Below are 14,981 nucleotides of genomic sequence, written 5' to 3'. Positions count from 1 at the left end.
GCTCACATCACAGCTCTCTAAATAAGCCAGTTTCAAAATAAGAGCTGAAAGCTGTGTTTGCTTGTGTTAGCTTATTATTGTGGAGACTAACATTCAGTGATCATGTGTTCAGACTCATAATGATTTCTCTCAGAAATCCTGATCTTTGTATTTACTGTGTGTTGGATCAATAACTGAGATTCATGGTATCACACAGCTGTGCTGCTGCTGATGTCAGCACATCTGGAACAATAATAATAATAATAATGGATACTTTATTGATCCCCATGGGGAAATTACTTGTTTTTCTCTGCATTTGACCCATTCACTCAGTGAAGCAGTGGGCAGCCCACTAAGCAGGCGCCCGGGGAGCAGTGTGTAGGGACGGTACCTTGCTCAGGGGTACCTCAGGGTAGCCGTTAAGTGGATTCGAACCGCCGACCTTCCGATCATGGGGCGACCACTTTACCTACTGAGCTATCCCTGCCCAAATACGAGGTATCTGCTACCAGACTGAGCAGGACGTGAGACCTGTGGACTGTTTAAAGCTGTCCCTCCACAGCTCACTCAGACCTGATCCACACCTCAGTGATATTCTCTGACTTCCTCAGTAGAGACAGAAACCATTCAGATCTGGGACCATCAGCTGACTGATGATGTCACACAGACTGTGTTTTTCAGGAACAGTGATTCTGATGTGAGCCTGCTAGCTGACAGCAGACCTGATGAAAGCACATGTTCACATCTGTGAGGACAGACTGGACTCTTTGACTGCACCTTGGTTCTCCTCAGAGGTCTGTACAGGAGCATGTCCACCCCCACTGAAGATCTCAGTCACTGTGAAACATAGAAAGCTGCTTGTGTGGCCTCTGCCTCACATGTAGATACAGCTACAGGTTTCTCTGTCAGTCAGACTGAAACAGTGTCCTGATGCTGCATCATTCAGCTCTGTGCCCCAGTCAGCATCACTGGGAGCTACCAGTGTTTCTGCCCTTTTCCTGTAACACTACACTCAGCACAGGCTCAGCTGGTATCCAGTGTTGGACTTTGGCTTCAGCTGCTGTGATAGATCCTCTAACATAGATCAGCTCTGCTACATGTTGTTAGATAAGTGCAGCTGCTGTCATGTCCTGATGTTTCTCTGGCTCAGCAGCTTCTCCATCAGAGGTTCACATGGAGCTGATCCAGTATCTCCAGTAACTGTGTTCTGTGCCTCACTGGTTCATCCTTCTGTCTGTGTGACGTCAGTCAGATGTTGAAGTTAAACTCTGTAATCTTCACTGTGTCACAGAGTTCAGTGAGTCCCGTTATTCACAGTATCAATCAGATCATCAGAGAACAGCTGATCAGCAATCAGTGGTGCCAACAGCGCCTCCTGTGGTGAGAGGATGCAATAATGCAATGTAGCATTTTTCCACTCAACACTTGCAGTCATGGAAACTGTCTGTTGGATCTGTGTGACGTTGCTTTCTTGGTTAGAGTTCCTCACAAATGTCCAGATGATTCTTCTAATGAGGCGTCGACCATGTTTGCAGCTCTTTGGAAGAAAACGTCGCCCTTTGCCATCCTTACTTTTCTTTGACTTCTTCAAATGCAGCTGAACTCCAGCTGGTATTTTCTTGGACTTTGCAGCTGTTTCTGGTCATCAGTTCATTCCTGCAAACCTCTGAAGCTGAACAACAATGATGCTGCATTGCTGGCTGATCCCAAAAGGTTGATTCTGTTCATCTGGACGTTTTCAGAAACGTTTGCTCACTGATCAGGTGACTTCTTCAGTCTCAGCTGACTGCAGCTTTACAAGCTTACAAACAGCACATTTGCACAATGACTGAAAGCAGCAGCACCTGATATATATGATACTAATATAATACATATACATATATAATCCATACTAATGATGAAGGAACTGAGCTCACAGTCCATTGTTCATTCAGTGAACTACTCAGTTTATTTTGGGCCTCAGAAATGCTCACTCTGTTTGTACATCACTGTCAGCAATAGACTCATTCTGCTGTGTGGACAGGAACACATGTGACATCACTTCCTGTTTGTTTGTGACTGAAGAAGTTTACAAGGAATCATTTAGAAGAGTTTCAAACATCAACTGATTGAATCCATGAATCTGAAAACGTGTTTGTGAGTGAACGAGACAGACATGTACAGACTGAACTATCTGTTCAACAGTCAGAGTGTTTCTGTAACAGGAGACACTCTTTACACTCCACTCAGCACAGGGACACTGAGCCACCAGGAGGCCAGAACATAAACCCAGGATAAAGAGTTTGAGTGAATGTGGTGTTGAAGGTGTGGAGGTGGATCAGAGTGTCAGAGGAGACTCTGTAGAAGGACAGAGTGCCAGCAGGACAGTCCACATACACTGCTGCTCTGTTAGAGACAGAGGAGGAGGAGGAGGAGGAGGAGGAGATGGATGTTACTCTGTTATTGTGCCTGACAAACTCAGGACCATCATCAGAGCAGCTCAGACTCCAGGACTGATCATTGTATCCAAACACACAGTCATCACTGTCTCTTTTCCTTCTGATGCTTCTGTAACTCACTGATATATAAACGTCTCCTCTCCACTCGACCTCCCAGTAACAGCGACCAGTCAGACCATTTCTACACAGCAGCTGTTCATAAACATCAAATCTGTCTGGATGATCAGGATATGACTGAACCTCCTCCACACGTGTCACCTTCCTGTTGTTGTCAGACAGTTGGAGCTTTGTGTTCACTGTGTTTGTGTCGATTGTGAGTTGACAGGAATCTGATGGAGAGAACAAACACAATCCAGCTGCAGTTATTGATCCATCATCTGTTCATTGATTGACACTTTGATGATGACTCCTGACATGATGAAGATGGTTGAATGTGTGCTGCTTTGTTTTCATGAATCCCATTAAAAACACACTTACACTTCCTCAGACCTGGTCTCAACCATCGGACTCCAGCAGGCTCCACCCTGAAAGGAGGAGGGGGGTCAGAGCAGCACAGTCAGCATGCACACATGGACATTACATGGCTCTCACACACACACTGTTACACACTGAGCTCAAAGCTCGGCTCCACTGTTTTATTCAAAGAAATCTACATTTATTTATCAGCACATTTAAAAACAGCTTGAGCCAAAGTGCTGCACAGAGTAGAGAGAAAATAGGAAACATACACAGTAATGACTATAAAGACTGGTCAGGATTGAAAGCTACAGAGTACAAATGTGTTTCCAACCGGCTTTTAAAAATGTCCAGTGTTGGTGACGACCTGATGTGAAGGGCGACTGTTCCAGAGTTTGGCTGCAGCCATCGATAAAGCTCACCTCTGTTTTTACGTCTAGTTCTGGTCAGAAGCTGCTTATCTGCAGACCTGAGGGCTCCACTTGGATTCTTTTGTTAAAGAGAGATAAGATGGAGCCAATCCATTCACAGATTTAAAGACAACCAGATCTGGAAGTGGATTCTACCACGTACTGGTAACCAGTGGAAAAAGCTGGTGATGGGTCGTCTAGCACAGACCCACCGCTGGAACCAGACAATTGATGAGGGAGAGAACTGTGACAGCGCCGTTCCTTCACTTGACCTCAGTCGCTCTCGTCTGCTCCCTCGTAACACTGCTCTTTATTGAGCTTACATGAATATGCACAAGTTCATTATGACGTCTTACACAGGTATGAACAAAGAGTACCAGTCTGTGCATAGTGTGTGTGTGTGTGTGTGTGTGCGTACGTGCGTGCGTGTGTGTGTGTGTGTGTGTGTGTGTCTGTGTCTGTGTGTGTGTGTGTGTGTGTGTGTGTTCCAGATGTGACCCTGTGACCCCAAAGCTGGTGCTAAGAGTCCAGCGGTCCCCCTAACAAAGGGCTCTTATACTTAACCAGACACAGAGTAGGTGTCCTCCTACACCAGGGGTCTCAAACTCGTGGCCCGTGGGCCAATTGCGGCCCGCAGGACGATAGTTTTTGGCCCCACCTTAATATGAAAATGTAATGTTAGTTTGATAATGTATGACACTTTACAGTGTTGTGGGCGGAGCTGAATTAACCCACCAATCAGGGTGGGATATGGATCTCAGGGGACACCAGCTGGGCTTGATGCAAGCAGGGAAACATTTCTCAATGAGTCAAAGTTCCAGCAGCGTTGCCCTGGAGTGTTTCTTTCTTTCCTGTGCCTGGCTGGCTTCCTCCTTTCTATTGGGCAAACGCCGACATTCGCCCCAGCGCGCTGCGTTCACAACACTTCAAAAAAAGTTGTTTTTTTAAGTTGCTGCCCAGCGGGACATTATACGTATATAGATTTATACACACGTCAGTGGGATTTAAAGTTATTTTTCCACAGAGAGAGATCTCATATTAACTCTCACAGTGATGCGTAGGCGGCGGGATAAAAGAAAAGTCATGAACTCAATGCAGCCCAATTTAGTCTGCAGTCACATAGCGACACCTGTTCATCGGCAACAACAGTCCCCAGTAACCCGGACTAATTATAGGGTCGCACCGTAATTTGTGGCTCCATGTTTTTATTTGCATCACTGCGTTTGCATTGCAGCAAACATGAACATTACATATATTTCAATATAATGTAAAAGCAGTCAAAACAACTAACATCAGAAACAGCTGATGTTATTTGTTATATGTCACGGTGTCATTTCTGCTTCTTTCTCCTGTAACAACAGCCCGGCGCCGTGAGCAGTCGCCTTTTTTGCGCTCGCTATCCCTGCACTTTCTACCATCTGCAAACGCCACGGTGTTCGTGTCGTCATGAAAGACATCAGAATCAGAATCAGAATCAGAATACTTTATTGATCCCTGGGGGAAATTATTTTTTGTTACAGTGCTCCATTTTAAACCAACATTAAGACAAGACAGACAATACGCTAACTAAGAATAGTACAATATATACATATATATACATACATACATACATAAGTCACTTATAAATAAATATTTGGAAAAGAAACATGTGTAGTTGTAGCAGCAAACAGTGTGTTAAGTGGATGCGTTGTACAGGGAGATGGCCACAGGCAGGAATGATTTCCTGTGTCGTTCAGTGGTGCTTTTCGGTAATCTCAGTCTCTCACTGAACGAGCTCCTGTGACTGACCAACATGTCATGGAGTGGGTGGGAGGTGTTATCCAACATTGTCTTTATCTTGGACAGCATCCGCCTCTCCGACACCACCTTGAGGGAGTCCAGCTCCATCCCCACAACATTGCTGGCCTTACGGATCAGTTTATTAAGTCTGTTGGCATCTGCGACCCTCAGCCTGCTCCCCCAGCATGCAACAGCATAGAGGATCGCACTGGCCACCACAGACTCATAGAAAATCCTCAGCATTTTCTGGCAGATGTTGAAGGACCTCAGTCGCCTCAAAAAATAGAGACGACTCTGGCCCTTCCTGTAAAGTGCTGTGGTGTTTTTAGCCCAGTCCAGTTTATTGTCAATGTGTACTCCAAGGTATTTATAGTCCTCCACAATGTCAACACTGACCCCCTGGATTGAAACAGGGGTCAAGTGTTTCCTGGTCTTCCTGAAGTCCACGATCAGTTCCTTGGTCTTTGCCACGTTGAGCTGCAGATGATTCTGCTCACACCACGTGACAAAGGAGTCGACCACAGCCCGGTACTCTGTCTCATCATCCCTGCTGATGCATCCAACCACCGCAGAGTCATCAGAAAACTTCTGAAGATGGCAGGTCTCTGTGCAGTGGCTGAAGTCTGTGGTGTAGAGGGTGAAGAGGAAGGGGGAGAGGACAGTCCCCTGTGGTGCCCCTGTGTTGCTAATCACCTTGTCAGACACACACTGTGGGAGACGTACATATTGTGGTCTTCCTGTCAGGTAATCAACAATCCAGGACACCAGAGAAGCATCCACCTGCATCGCTGCCAACTTATCACCCAGGAGGGTCGGCCTGATGGTGTTGAAAGCACTGGAAAAGTCAAAAAACATGACCCTCACAGTGCTCGCCGGCTGGTCCAGATGGGTGTAGACACGATTGAGCAGGTAGATGATGGCGTCCTCTGTTCCGAGACGAGGCTGATAAGCGAACTGAAGGGGATCCAGATGTGGTCTTACTATGGGTCGCAGCTGGTCCAGGATGAGCCTTTCCAGGGTCTTCATGATGTGGGAGGTCAGTGCCACGGGCCTGTAATCCTGGGGGCCACTGGGACGAGGCGTCTTTGGTACAGGGACGAGGCATGATGTCTTCCACATCACCGGGACCCTCTGCAGACTCAGACTCAGCATAAACAGTTTATGAAAGACTCCACACAGCTGGGGGGCACAGGCCTTGAGGACAAGGGGACTCACTCCGTCTGGTCCAGCAGACTTTCCTGAGTGAAGTCTCCTCATTTGCATCTCAACCTGGTATTGAGTGAAGGTGATGGGTGGGGGAGGGGTGTCAGGAATCTCACAGGAGGCAACATGTGAAGAGAGAGGCTGGCACAGTGGTGTGGCTCTGGATTCCAGGCTGACTGCAGGTGAGGTTGTGGGGGTGGGAGCAGACACTGTGGTGTCGAATCTATTGAAAAACAGATTCAACTCGTCGGCTCTATTCTCACCTCCCTCAGCTCCCCTGCTGTTGGTTGGCCTGAATCCAGTGATGGTCTTCATGCCCCTCCACACCTCTCTCATGCTGTTCTGCTGGAGTTTCCACTCCAGCTTCCTCCTGTAATTGTCCTTAGCCTCTCTGATCTTGTCCTTTAGTAACACCTGGACCTTCCTCACCTCCTCTTTGTTGCCCCCTCTGAAAGCCCTCTTCTTGTTGTTGAGGAGGGCTTTGATGTCCTTAGTCACCCACGGCTTGTTATTTGGGTAACAATGAACAGTCTGAGCTGGAACAATGGAGTCGGTGCAGAAAGTTATGTAGTCTGTGATACACTCAGTAAGCCCATTGATGTCCTCGGCGTGAGGCTCACAGAGTGTTTCCCAGTCGGTCACCTCGAAACAGCCCTGTAGTTCCGCTATTGCCTCCTCTGACCACCTCCTAACAGTCCTGGTGGTCACAGGTTCCCTCCTCACAATTGGCACATAGCGGGGGGTGAGGTGAATCAGGTTATGATCTGACCTACCAAGTGGGGGGAGGGAGGAGGAGCTGTATGCATCCTTGACGTTAGCATACAGTAAGTCTAAAGTTTTCTCTCCCCTGGTGGGACAGTCCACATATTGTTTGAATGTTGGTAGTGTATTGTCCAGTGATACATGGTTGAAGTCACCCGAGATCACAATAAAGGCACTCGGGTGCTGAGTCTGTAGCCGAGCTATGGCAGAGTGGATAGTGTCACATGCAGCTGTGGGGTTAGCAGAGGGGGGAACATAAACAGCCACCAAGATGACGTGAGAGAATTCCCTGGGTAAATAATACGGCCTGAGTCCAACAGCACACAGTTCAGTGTCCGGGCAACAAATCCTTTCTTTGATTGTTATGTTGGCAGGGTTACACCACCGGTTGTTAACTAAAACAGCAAGCCCACCTCCTTTACGCTTACCGCTAGCGATGCTGTCCCTGTCCGCCCGAACAGTGTGGAAGCCTTCCACGGAAGCATTCTCATCGGGAATGACCTGGTGCAGCCATGATTCGGTGAAACACATCAGGCTACACTCTCGGTATTCCCTCTGACTCCGTACCAGTGCTGAGAGCTCGTCGATTTTACTTGCCAACGATCGCACATTTCCCATCACGATAGACGGCAGACACGGTTTAAACCTCCTCCTCGCTTCGAGCCTCCGCTGTCTCACCGTCACCTTTTTTCTTCTCTTCTGTCCTTGACCTCTGCATCCCCGATGTGTTTTCCTCCAAATTTCAGCTGGTACTTCTGCGGGCACTTCTGCGGGCCTGGCCAGCGAGCCGGCCGGCATCAGGGCGATCAGCTGATCTCTGGAGTAAACAGTCCGTGCGTGTAGGAGATGTGCCGCGGTCCCGTTCCATGATAAAAGTAACAGTTCCACGGCCACCAGAAGAACAAAAACTCTCTCAATCCACATGATTGAGTAAGAGATAGAAAACGGAGGAAAATACAAGTCAGAAAAAAAAAGAATACGTAAGAAAAAAGAGCTAAACTAAGAGAAAAGCAGGAGCGACTGTAACAGGCTGCACGCTGGTTGGCGCATGCGCACTTAACATCGAGCGTAAAAACAAAGGAGACTGCTACCGGCTTTTTATCTGCCGATCGCCGTGCTACGGTTGCAAGAAAAAGAAGCAGAGATGACGTTCTCTACGCGTTGAGACTCACAGTAATTCCAATGCATGGCCAGACCACCGCTCAGCAGATATTTACAAGCTGTGTGATGCCATTGAGAATGTTGGTTTGCCATGGAAGAGGTTTGTTGGAATAACAACAGATGGAGCGCCATCAATGACAGGGAGGAAACATGGACTGGTGGCACAAAACAAACTGGAAGAGGAAGGCGTGGAGGAGGCCATTGCTCTGCACTGCATCATCCATCAGCAGGTCCTTTGCAGCAAATGCCTGAAGTTTGACAATGTGATGTCTATTGTTGTGAAATGCATCAACCAAATCAGATCCAGGGGCTTAAAGCACCGAAGGTTCTGAGCTTTTTTAGAGGAAATGGAGTCAGAATATGGGGATGTGCTCGACTTCACTGAGGTACGTTGGCTCAGCAGGGGAAATGTATTAAAGAGACTTTTTGAGTTGAGAGCAGAAGTGAAGCCTTCATGGAGAAGGATGGAGTTAGTGTTCCTGTGCTAACTGATCCCAAATGGCTCATGGACTCAGCTTTTCTTGTTGATATGACACATGAGCTTAATGTACTGAACAAGACGTTACAAGGCCAGGGGCAACTTGTCAGTGCTGCCTATGACAACGTGAGAGCATTCTCCACAAAACTGGCGCTCTGGAAAGCTCAGCTCTCTCAGACAAACCTTTGCCATTTCCCAGCATGCAAGGCACTCGTGGATGCAGGCACACCATTCAGTGCTGACGAGTATGTTGATGTCATTTTGAGGCTACAGGAAGAATTTGATCACAGATTTGCTGACTTCAAGACACACAGAGCCACCTTTCAAATGTTTGCGGACCCCTTCTCCTTTGATGTGCAAGATGCCCCTTCTGTGCTTCAAATGGAGCTCATTGAGCTGCAGTGCAACTCTGAACTCAAAGCAACGTTCAGGGAGGTGAGTGGAAAAGCAGACAAGCTTGGACAATTTTTGAGAGACTTGAGCCCTAGTTTCCCTCGGCTTTCCCGAATGTTCAAGCGGACCATGTGCCTTTTTGGTAGCACATACTTGTGCCAAAAGCTCTTCTCCACTTTGAACTTCAATAAGTCCAAGTACAGGTCCAGACTTACGGATGATCATCTTCAAGACATACTGAGGGTCGCAACTGCTTCCTCCCTCAGGCCAAATCTGGCTTGGCTATGTGAGAGGAAACGCTGCCAGGTCTCTAGCAGCAAGGAGTAGGCAAGAGAAGCCATGTTCAGAAGAACAGTTCATTTTCTACAGTGTTCCATTCATGTTCAGAAGAAGGTTATAGAACTGTTAATACAGACATTTCAATCTAAACACAGCAGATATAGAAGACTGAAAAAAACACATAAGTTCACTGACTAAAAATATCTTATTATTATTTTATTTATGTATTACAGATTGATTTATTTTCTTATTAATTCTTAATTTGTTAATTTATTTTTCATATTTTCTGTTAAAAAATAAAAATAAAGAGATTTGAGAAGATTGGAATTTTTTTAACCATGCCTTTCTTGTGGAAAACCTAATGCAGCCCAGCCTCACCCAGACTGTGCCTGCAGCGGCCCCCAGCTAAATTGAGTTTGAGACCTCTGTCCTACACCATAAATCAGTAAGAGAGGGTACGACCTCTCTCATGGCCCCAAGTGGTGTGTGCATGCCAGAGCACTCTGGAAGGCATACAGAGTCTTTACAGACTACTAAGGATCAAACCTCTATCATCATGCAATCGATTATACAACTCTAAGCATATATGAGTAAATATTTCTAAGCATAAATGACAGTCAACAATATAAACCTTAAAGCTGGTTGTAATAACAGAATTCATTTGTTTCTCAAATGAGAAAGAGCTATCGAGAAACACTCCTAAATCTTTAGTTCTGAACTTTTCCAGTGGGGCAAGGTCAACATTATCTGCTAATGCAAAATTGGCTACTCTTATTAACTAATGCTAATTTGACGTGAATTAGCATTATGCACTAATGCTAACACTTACTTTTTTAACAATGTGAGTAGCTAATGCTAACACTATTTCCCTTAACTTTATAACAATGGGAACGGCTAATGCTAACACTCTTTTTCCTAGCATTACAACATCTGAGCTGCTAATGCTAAGTAGGTCGCCATTAGCACCTACGTCTAATTTAAGGCAAATACGCATTAGAACCTAATGCTCATATCGTTTTCCTTTGCTTTATAGCAATGTGAGCAGCTACTGCTAAATAGCATTAGCTAATAACAGCAGTCTAATTTAATGCAAGTTAGCATCATTTGAGTTATAACGATGTGAGGATTTAATGCTAAGTATGCTGCCATTAGTGGCTAATTCTAATTAGGGGTGAATAATTATTACCAGCTAATGCTAATATCGTTTTCTCTTCCCTTTTAACAATGTGAGCAGCTAGTGCTAGGTAGGCTGAAGCTAGCAGCTAATGCTAAAGCTAAAGATAATTTGATGTGAATTAGCATTACATTAGTGAGGAGTTAATGCTAAGTAGACTGCCATTAGTAGGTAATGCTAATTTTAGGTGAATAGGAATTGGCAGCTAATGCTAATACTATATTTTCTTGCTTTAACCCTTTAAAACTGGTCAGAGTGGGCACACTCCGTTTTGCGCAACTATTTTTAAATCCCGGTAGCACTATAACCACGTGAGCTAGCGCAATAATTTTTTTTGCATATGAAACCTGAGGAGTTGTACTTACATCTTATGCCATCAGCTTGTCCTAGGTTACAGTTTCCTTCCACATATGCTTAGGACTCATATTGCACTGCTGGAAATAGTTTATTTTGATGCATATGCTGTTATTTTGCAAATTTGCAGTATAATATTCATTTTTGTTTTTCCTGCAGTATATAAAAATTGGTGTATTTCAAAAATAAAACTATGAAGGCACTCAAAATAAATTTCCTGTGGTAGGAAACTATTTTGTGCAACTTTTTTGTATTTACAGTTTTGAGGGAAAAGCCTCTTAAATTTCTCTAACTAGAAATATATGTTAAAAAAAACAAAAACGATTTTCAATTTTTTTGTAGTTTATTGCACTTTTTTGCAATTTATGTAATTACTATGCACTTAATACATACATATTATTAAAATTTAGGCTGTAATGGTTGTATTGATGTATAGCAACTTGAAATGCTCCCAAAAATGGCTCTACAGCATGTAAAAATATAATACAAGCTCTGGTGGACTTGGTTCTATGGTAGGTCTTAAAGAGTTAAATCAATATCTTTATCTGGGCTGCAGAAGTGATAGGGTAACAGGGGCAGGGTACAGACTGGACAGGTCGCTATCATACAGAGACAAACAACCATTTGCACTTCAACACCTTTGGGTAATTTAGAATAACCAGCCCTTACAACTGCATGACTTTTAACTGTGAAGGAAACCAGAGTACACAGAGAGAACCCACTGCAAACTTCGCCTCATTGCGGATTTGAACCCAGGACCTTCTTGCTCTGAGGTAACAGCACGAACCACCATGGCATTAATCTGTCAATACAGACTTAACAAAAGTAGGAAAGCTATGCTTGATGATGCTTTATGTTGTTGTCCTTGACAAGTTAAACCATACGAAATAGTAACAGCATACACGTGGTGTGGTTGTCTGCCTCTTGTAACCCCACTGATTTTCCTGTGGTTTGACATCTAATGTGATCTTGTGGATTTCGTGAGCTGACTCAAAAGAGTGAAATTGGGTGGTTGTTACATGCACAAGATCCAAACTTGTAATTTGAACTAAATAATTCCATGTTTCTATGGTGAACGTAATTGAATTATGTAGCATCTACATGAAATTCAGCAACGTAATTTGTTCTTGTTGAGATGACATCATACAATCTAGTAAGAGTGGCTGGATCCAGGCAACTAACCACTCTTACTCATCTCATCTGCATGTAACAACCACCCAATTTCATTTTTTTGAGTGTGCAAGTCTGCAAATTTCTTTATTAAATCATAAGATTCTTAAATTCATCAAGTCTCTCTCTGCCTGGGTCCTCGTCACAAAACACAATTTAATCCCACATTTGTGAAAGAAAAGCAAAACACTTTTTTGAGAAGTCTGTAACAAAACCATCAAATCTGATAAAGGTTATTTAAATGATGCTCATAGTGAGTAAGAAGTAAACTGAGTGCATGTTTTGGACAGAGATTCACTTTTGTGTATGTATAATATAATACAGATACATAAAAAACACTCCCAAAACAGAATAAATTATTACAAAATATTAATAAAAACCTATTAAAATGGAGGCAACTTTGCCTGTGGTAGAATGTATATAATGTATGAAAAAATCTTTACTGCAGATACTAATTTAACTAATTTAATAATACTAATTTTGTGTTGTAAGATTTATGAGTTTCATGATTTCATAGTGGTACTTGGGAGAGCTTGACATTTTTCTCAGGTGGTACACACTGTAAAAAGTTTGAGAAACACTGATAAGTGTTTCTCTGCCGCATAAGTCAGTATGCAGCAGTCAAACAGACACCTGGACGGTCCAAAAGTTGGCCTACCTGTTACTGGCTGAGGTTTTAGTGGAGTTGTGGCTGAACCACATAAAAATATATCATTAATTTTAATCTCCCCAATCAATGATCATGTTATGTTGGAATGTTGTTAAAGAGGGTCAAAAATGTTTCAACCCAGTTTGTTTTGCAGATTCTGTATAGCAGCTTTAATATAGGGAGAACACAACTTCCTGATTGTATGAATAAAATCAGGATTTTTCTCTTTGTCAGTTTAATAGTTTCTGTTGTGCTTGTCACTGTTCCCTGTCTGTTTTCTTACCTGGTTCTTCCTGACCTTGTACTTTCTCCTCATGTTCCCTCTTTCCTCTCTCCCTCTTTGGACTGACAATCATACACAAATAGATTGGATTCAATTAGATGAAAAAATTACATTAATATGAAAAAAAAAAAATTATTAAGATCACTAACAAAAAGTCCTCTCTCAGTCTACTTTCAACCAAAAGGCAAATAACCAAACCACATGAACATCTAATAAAAGATATAAAATATTGAAACACTGATCCAACATTATCCTTTATTGACGGATCATTTGTTCTTACACTTTTACCTGAATGTGGCTCCTGTTTTTGAAAAAACGTCCTTATATCCATTATGAACCTGTCTGTCTCTCTCTACACAAAAACACACACACAACAGCAGTTATAAGGTTAATGGGCATTCAGTCAGTTAGCTAGTTAGTATCCATTTCAAACAGGACAGTGGCAACAACAGCAGGCTGCGGACAATTTTAAGTTTTAGATTTTAAATAGGCTGTATACATTTCAATGGGAGCAACAGGACAGTCAGATGTCGCTGAATTTACTACAGAGCAGGACGGATTGTAGGGTAGCAAACATTGTTGGAAAACACGTTTTCAACACTGCAGGTTACCTGGTGTAAGGTTTTTCAGCTAAAAAGAAACATGACTCCTATCTAACTACATAAAGAGTAACTGAAGGTTAAATGCTGCTAATACGTCCTGTTTTAATCCAGGCACTCCACCTCCGCTCCGCTGCGTCTCAGCTACCATCGCTCTGGCAGCAACGACCCTAGAGCCAGAGTGGGGGAGAGCTGGAACAAACCATTTTGGGAGGGGGGAGGGGTTATCTATACTTTTGTTGTTAAAATGTTCCGTCTCAACCAAGTACTCTATGCTTTTTATATTTTTAGTAGTGTGTCACACAAACAGCAAATATTGATTAAAAAAAAAAAAGTAAGAAATCTTTGGGGGTGCTTTGATTCATTTTTGGGGGTGCTGAAGCACCCCCAAAAATGGGCTAAAATCGCCCCTGCTTGCATGCAAGGGCAGCCACAGAGCACTCACACTTGGAGTGAGGGCTCCGGGACTCGCACTCTGCCACTGCCCTGGTCTTTATTTATACACAAGAAGAGTAATACAACAGTGAATATGTTTGTTCAGTGGAATGTTGATGCGTGAGCATGTGCGGATATGGGTGTGTGTGTGTGCCAGGAGAGGCTCCTCTACCTGGTACAAAGTGAAACTGCTCATTAAGCTCTTATCTAGCAGGTACTGCTCCTTCCCTGCATGATAACGGGTCACAGTGAATCAAAAACAGTCTGAGTTATAAAGAGGTCATCATGCAGTATTCTATCATATGCAAACTTATATTATTAAAAGATTATACTGACTACAATTTTCTATTGACAACAAGGAAATTCTTTGTATATTTCATATATCAGAGAAAGAGGTAAGAGGGCAGAAATGTTACGGTAGCAGGCTCGGGTGTGTACAGCATAGAAAGAGGAGGAGGATGCCCCCGTTTATTACCCGTCTAATTACGTGGGAATAAACTTCAGCTCATCTTTATTTTGTCTTAATAAGTAAATTCTCTCATTTTTTTCCTTCCCCTGAAGTGTAAATTTTTCTCCATCTGCCGCACACACGATATAACCAAAATGACATTAACTGTATGATTAGCTGTAGTTTTGATGCTGACAGAAAGGTGTGTGTGAAGAATATTAACGGCAGTGAGAACATTAAGAGAACAGTTTGATGTTAGTGACATCATCAACATGGATCATCTGCAGTTTTATTAACAGCACTCGCGTGCTCGTTTTATTTAATTATCTATCTATAACAGCGTGTCAACAGACTCCTGTCTCGTGTTATCGTAAATACATAAATGAATAAATAAACAATAATTTTAAGGGCGGAGTATTCATATTCAAGTACTGAATAGTACTGACCGGGTTTATTTCCTGTGCCTGATCGTCTTCTGTTATTCTGAGCCCAGTTCTTAACGTTCTTTAGTGTTTCACAGTCTGTTGCTGA

At 43.4% G+C, this 14,981-nt stretch overlaps 1 long non-coding RNA gene across 1 annotated transcript; it reads right to left on the bottom strand.

Moving 5' to 3' along the window:
* Positions 1-240: 240 nt before the first annotated feature.
* LOC146672655 (uncharacterized) lies at positions 241-13,815 on the bottom strand. The gene is made up of 5 exons (XR_014908334.1): positions 13,580-13,815; positions 13,257-13,320; positions 12,969-13,030; positions 2,895-2,941; positions 241-2,746 (listed from the first exon to the last, which is right to left on the bottom strand). It is a non-coding gene; the product is annotated as an uncharacterized LOC146672655 (long non-coding RNA).
* Between the last annotated feature and the right edge of the window lie 1,166 nt (positions 13,816-14,981).

Source organism: Rhamphochromis longiceps, linkage group LG3 (assembly GCF_057381845.1).
Source record: "Rhamphochromis longiceps isolate RC_006_pf linkage group LG3, R_longiceps_female_GT1.1, whole genome shotgun sequence".
NCBI classification, from domain to species: domain Eukaryota; kingdom Metazoa; phylum Chordata; class Actinopteri; order Cichliformes; family Cichlidae; genus Rhamphochromis; species Rhamphochromis longiceps.
Note: the sequence above shows the minus strand (reverse complement) of the source record. Positions and strands in the feature narration are given on the sequence as shown.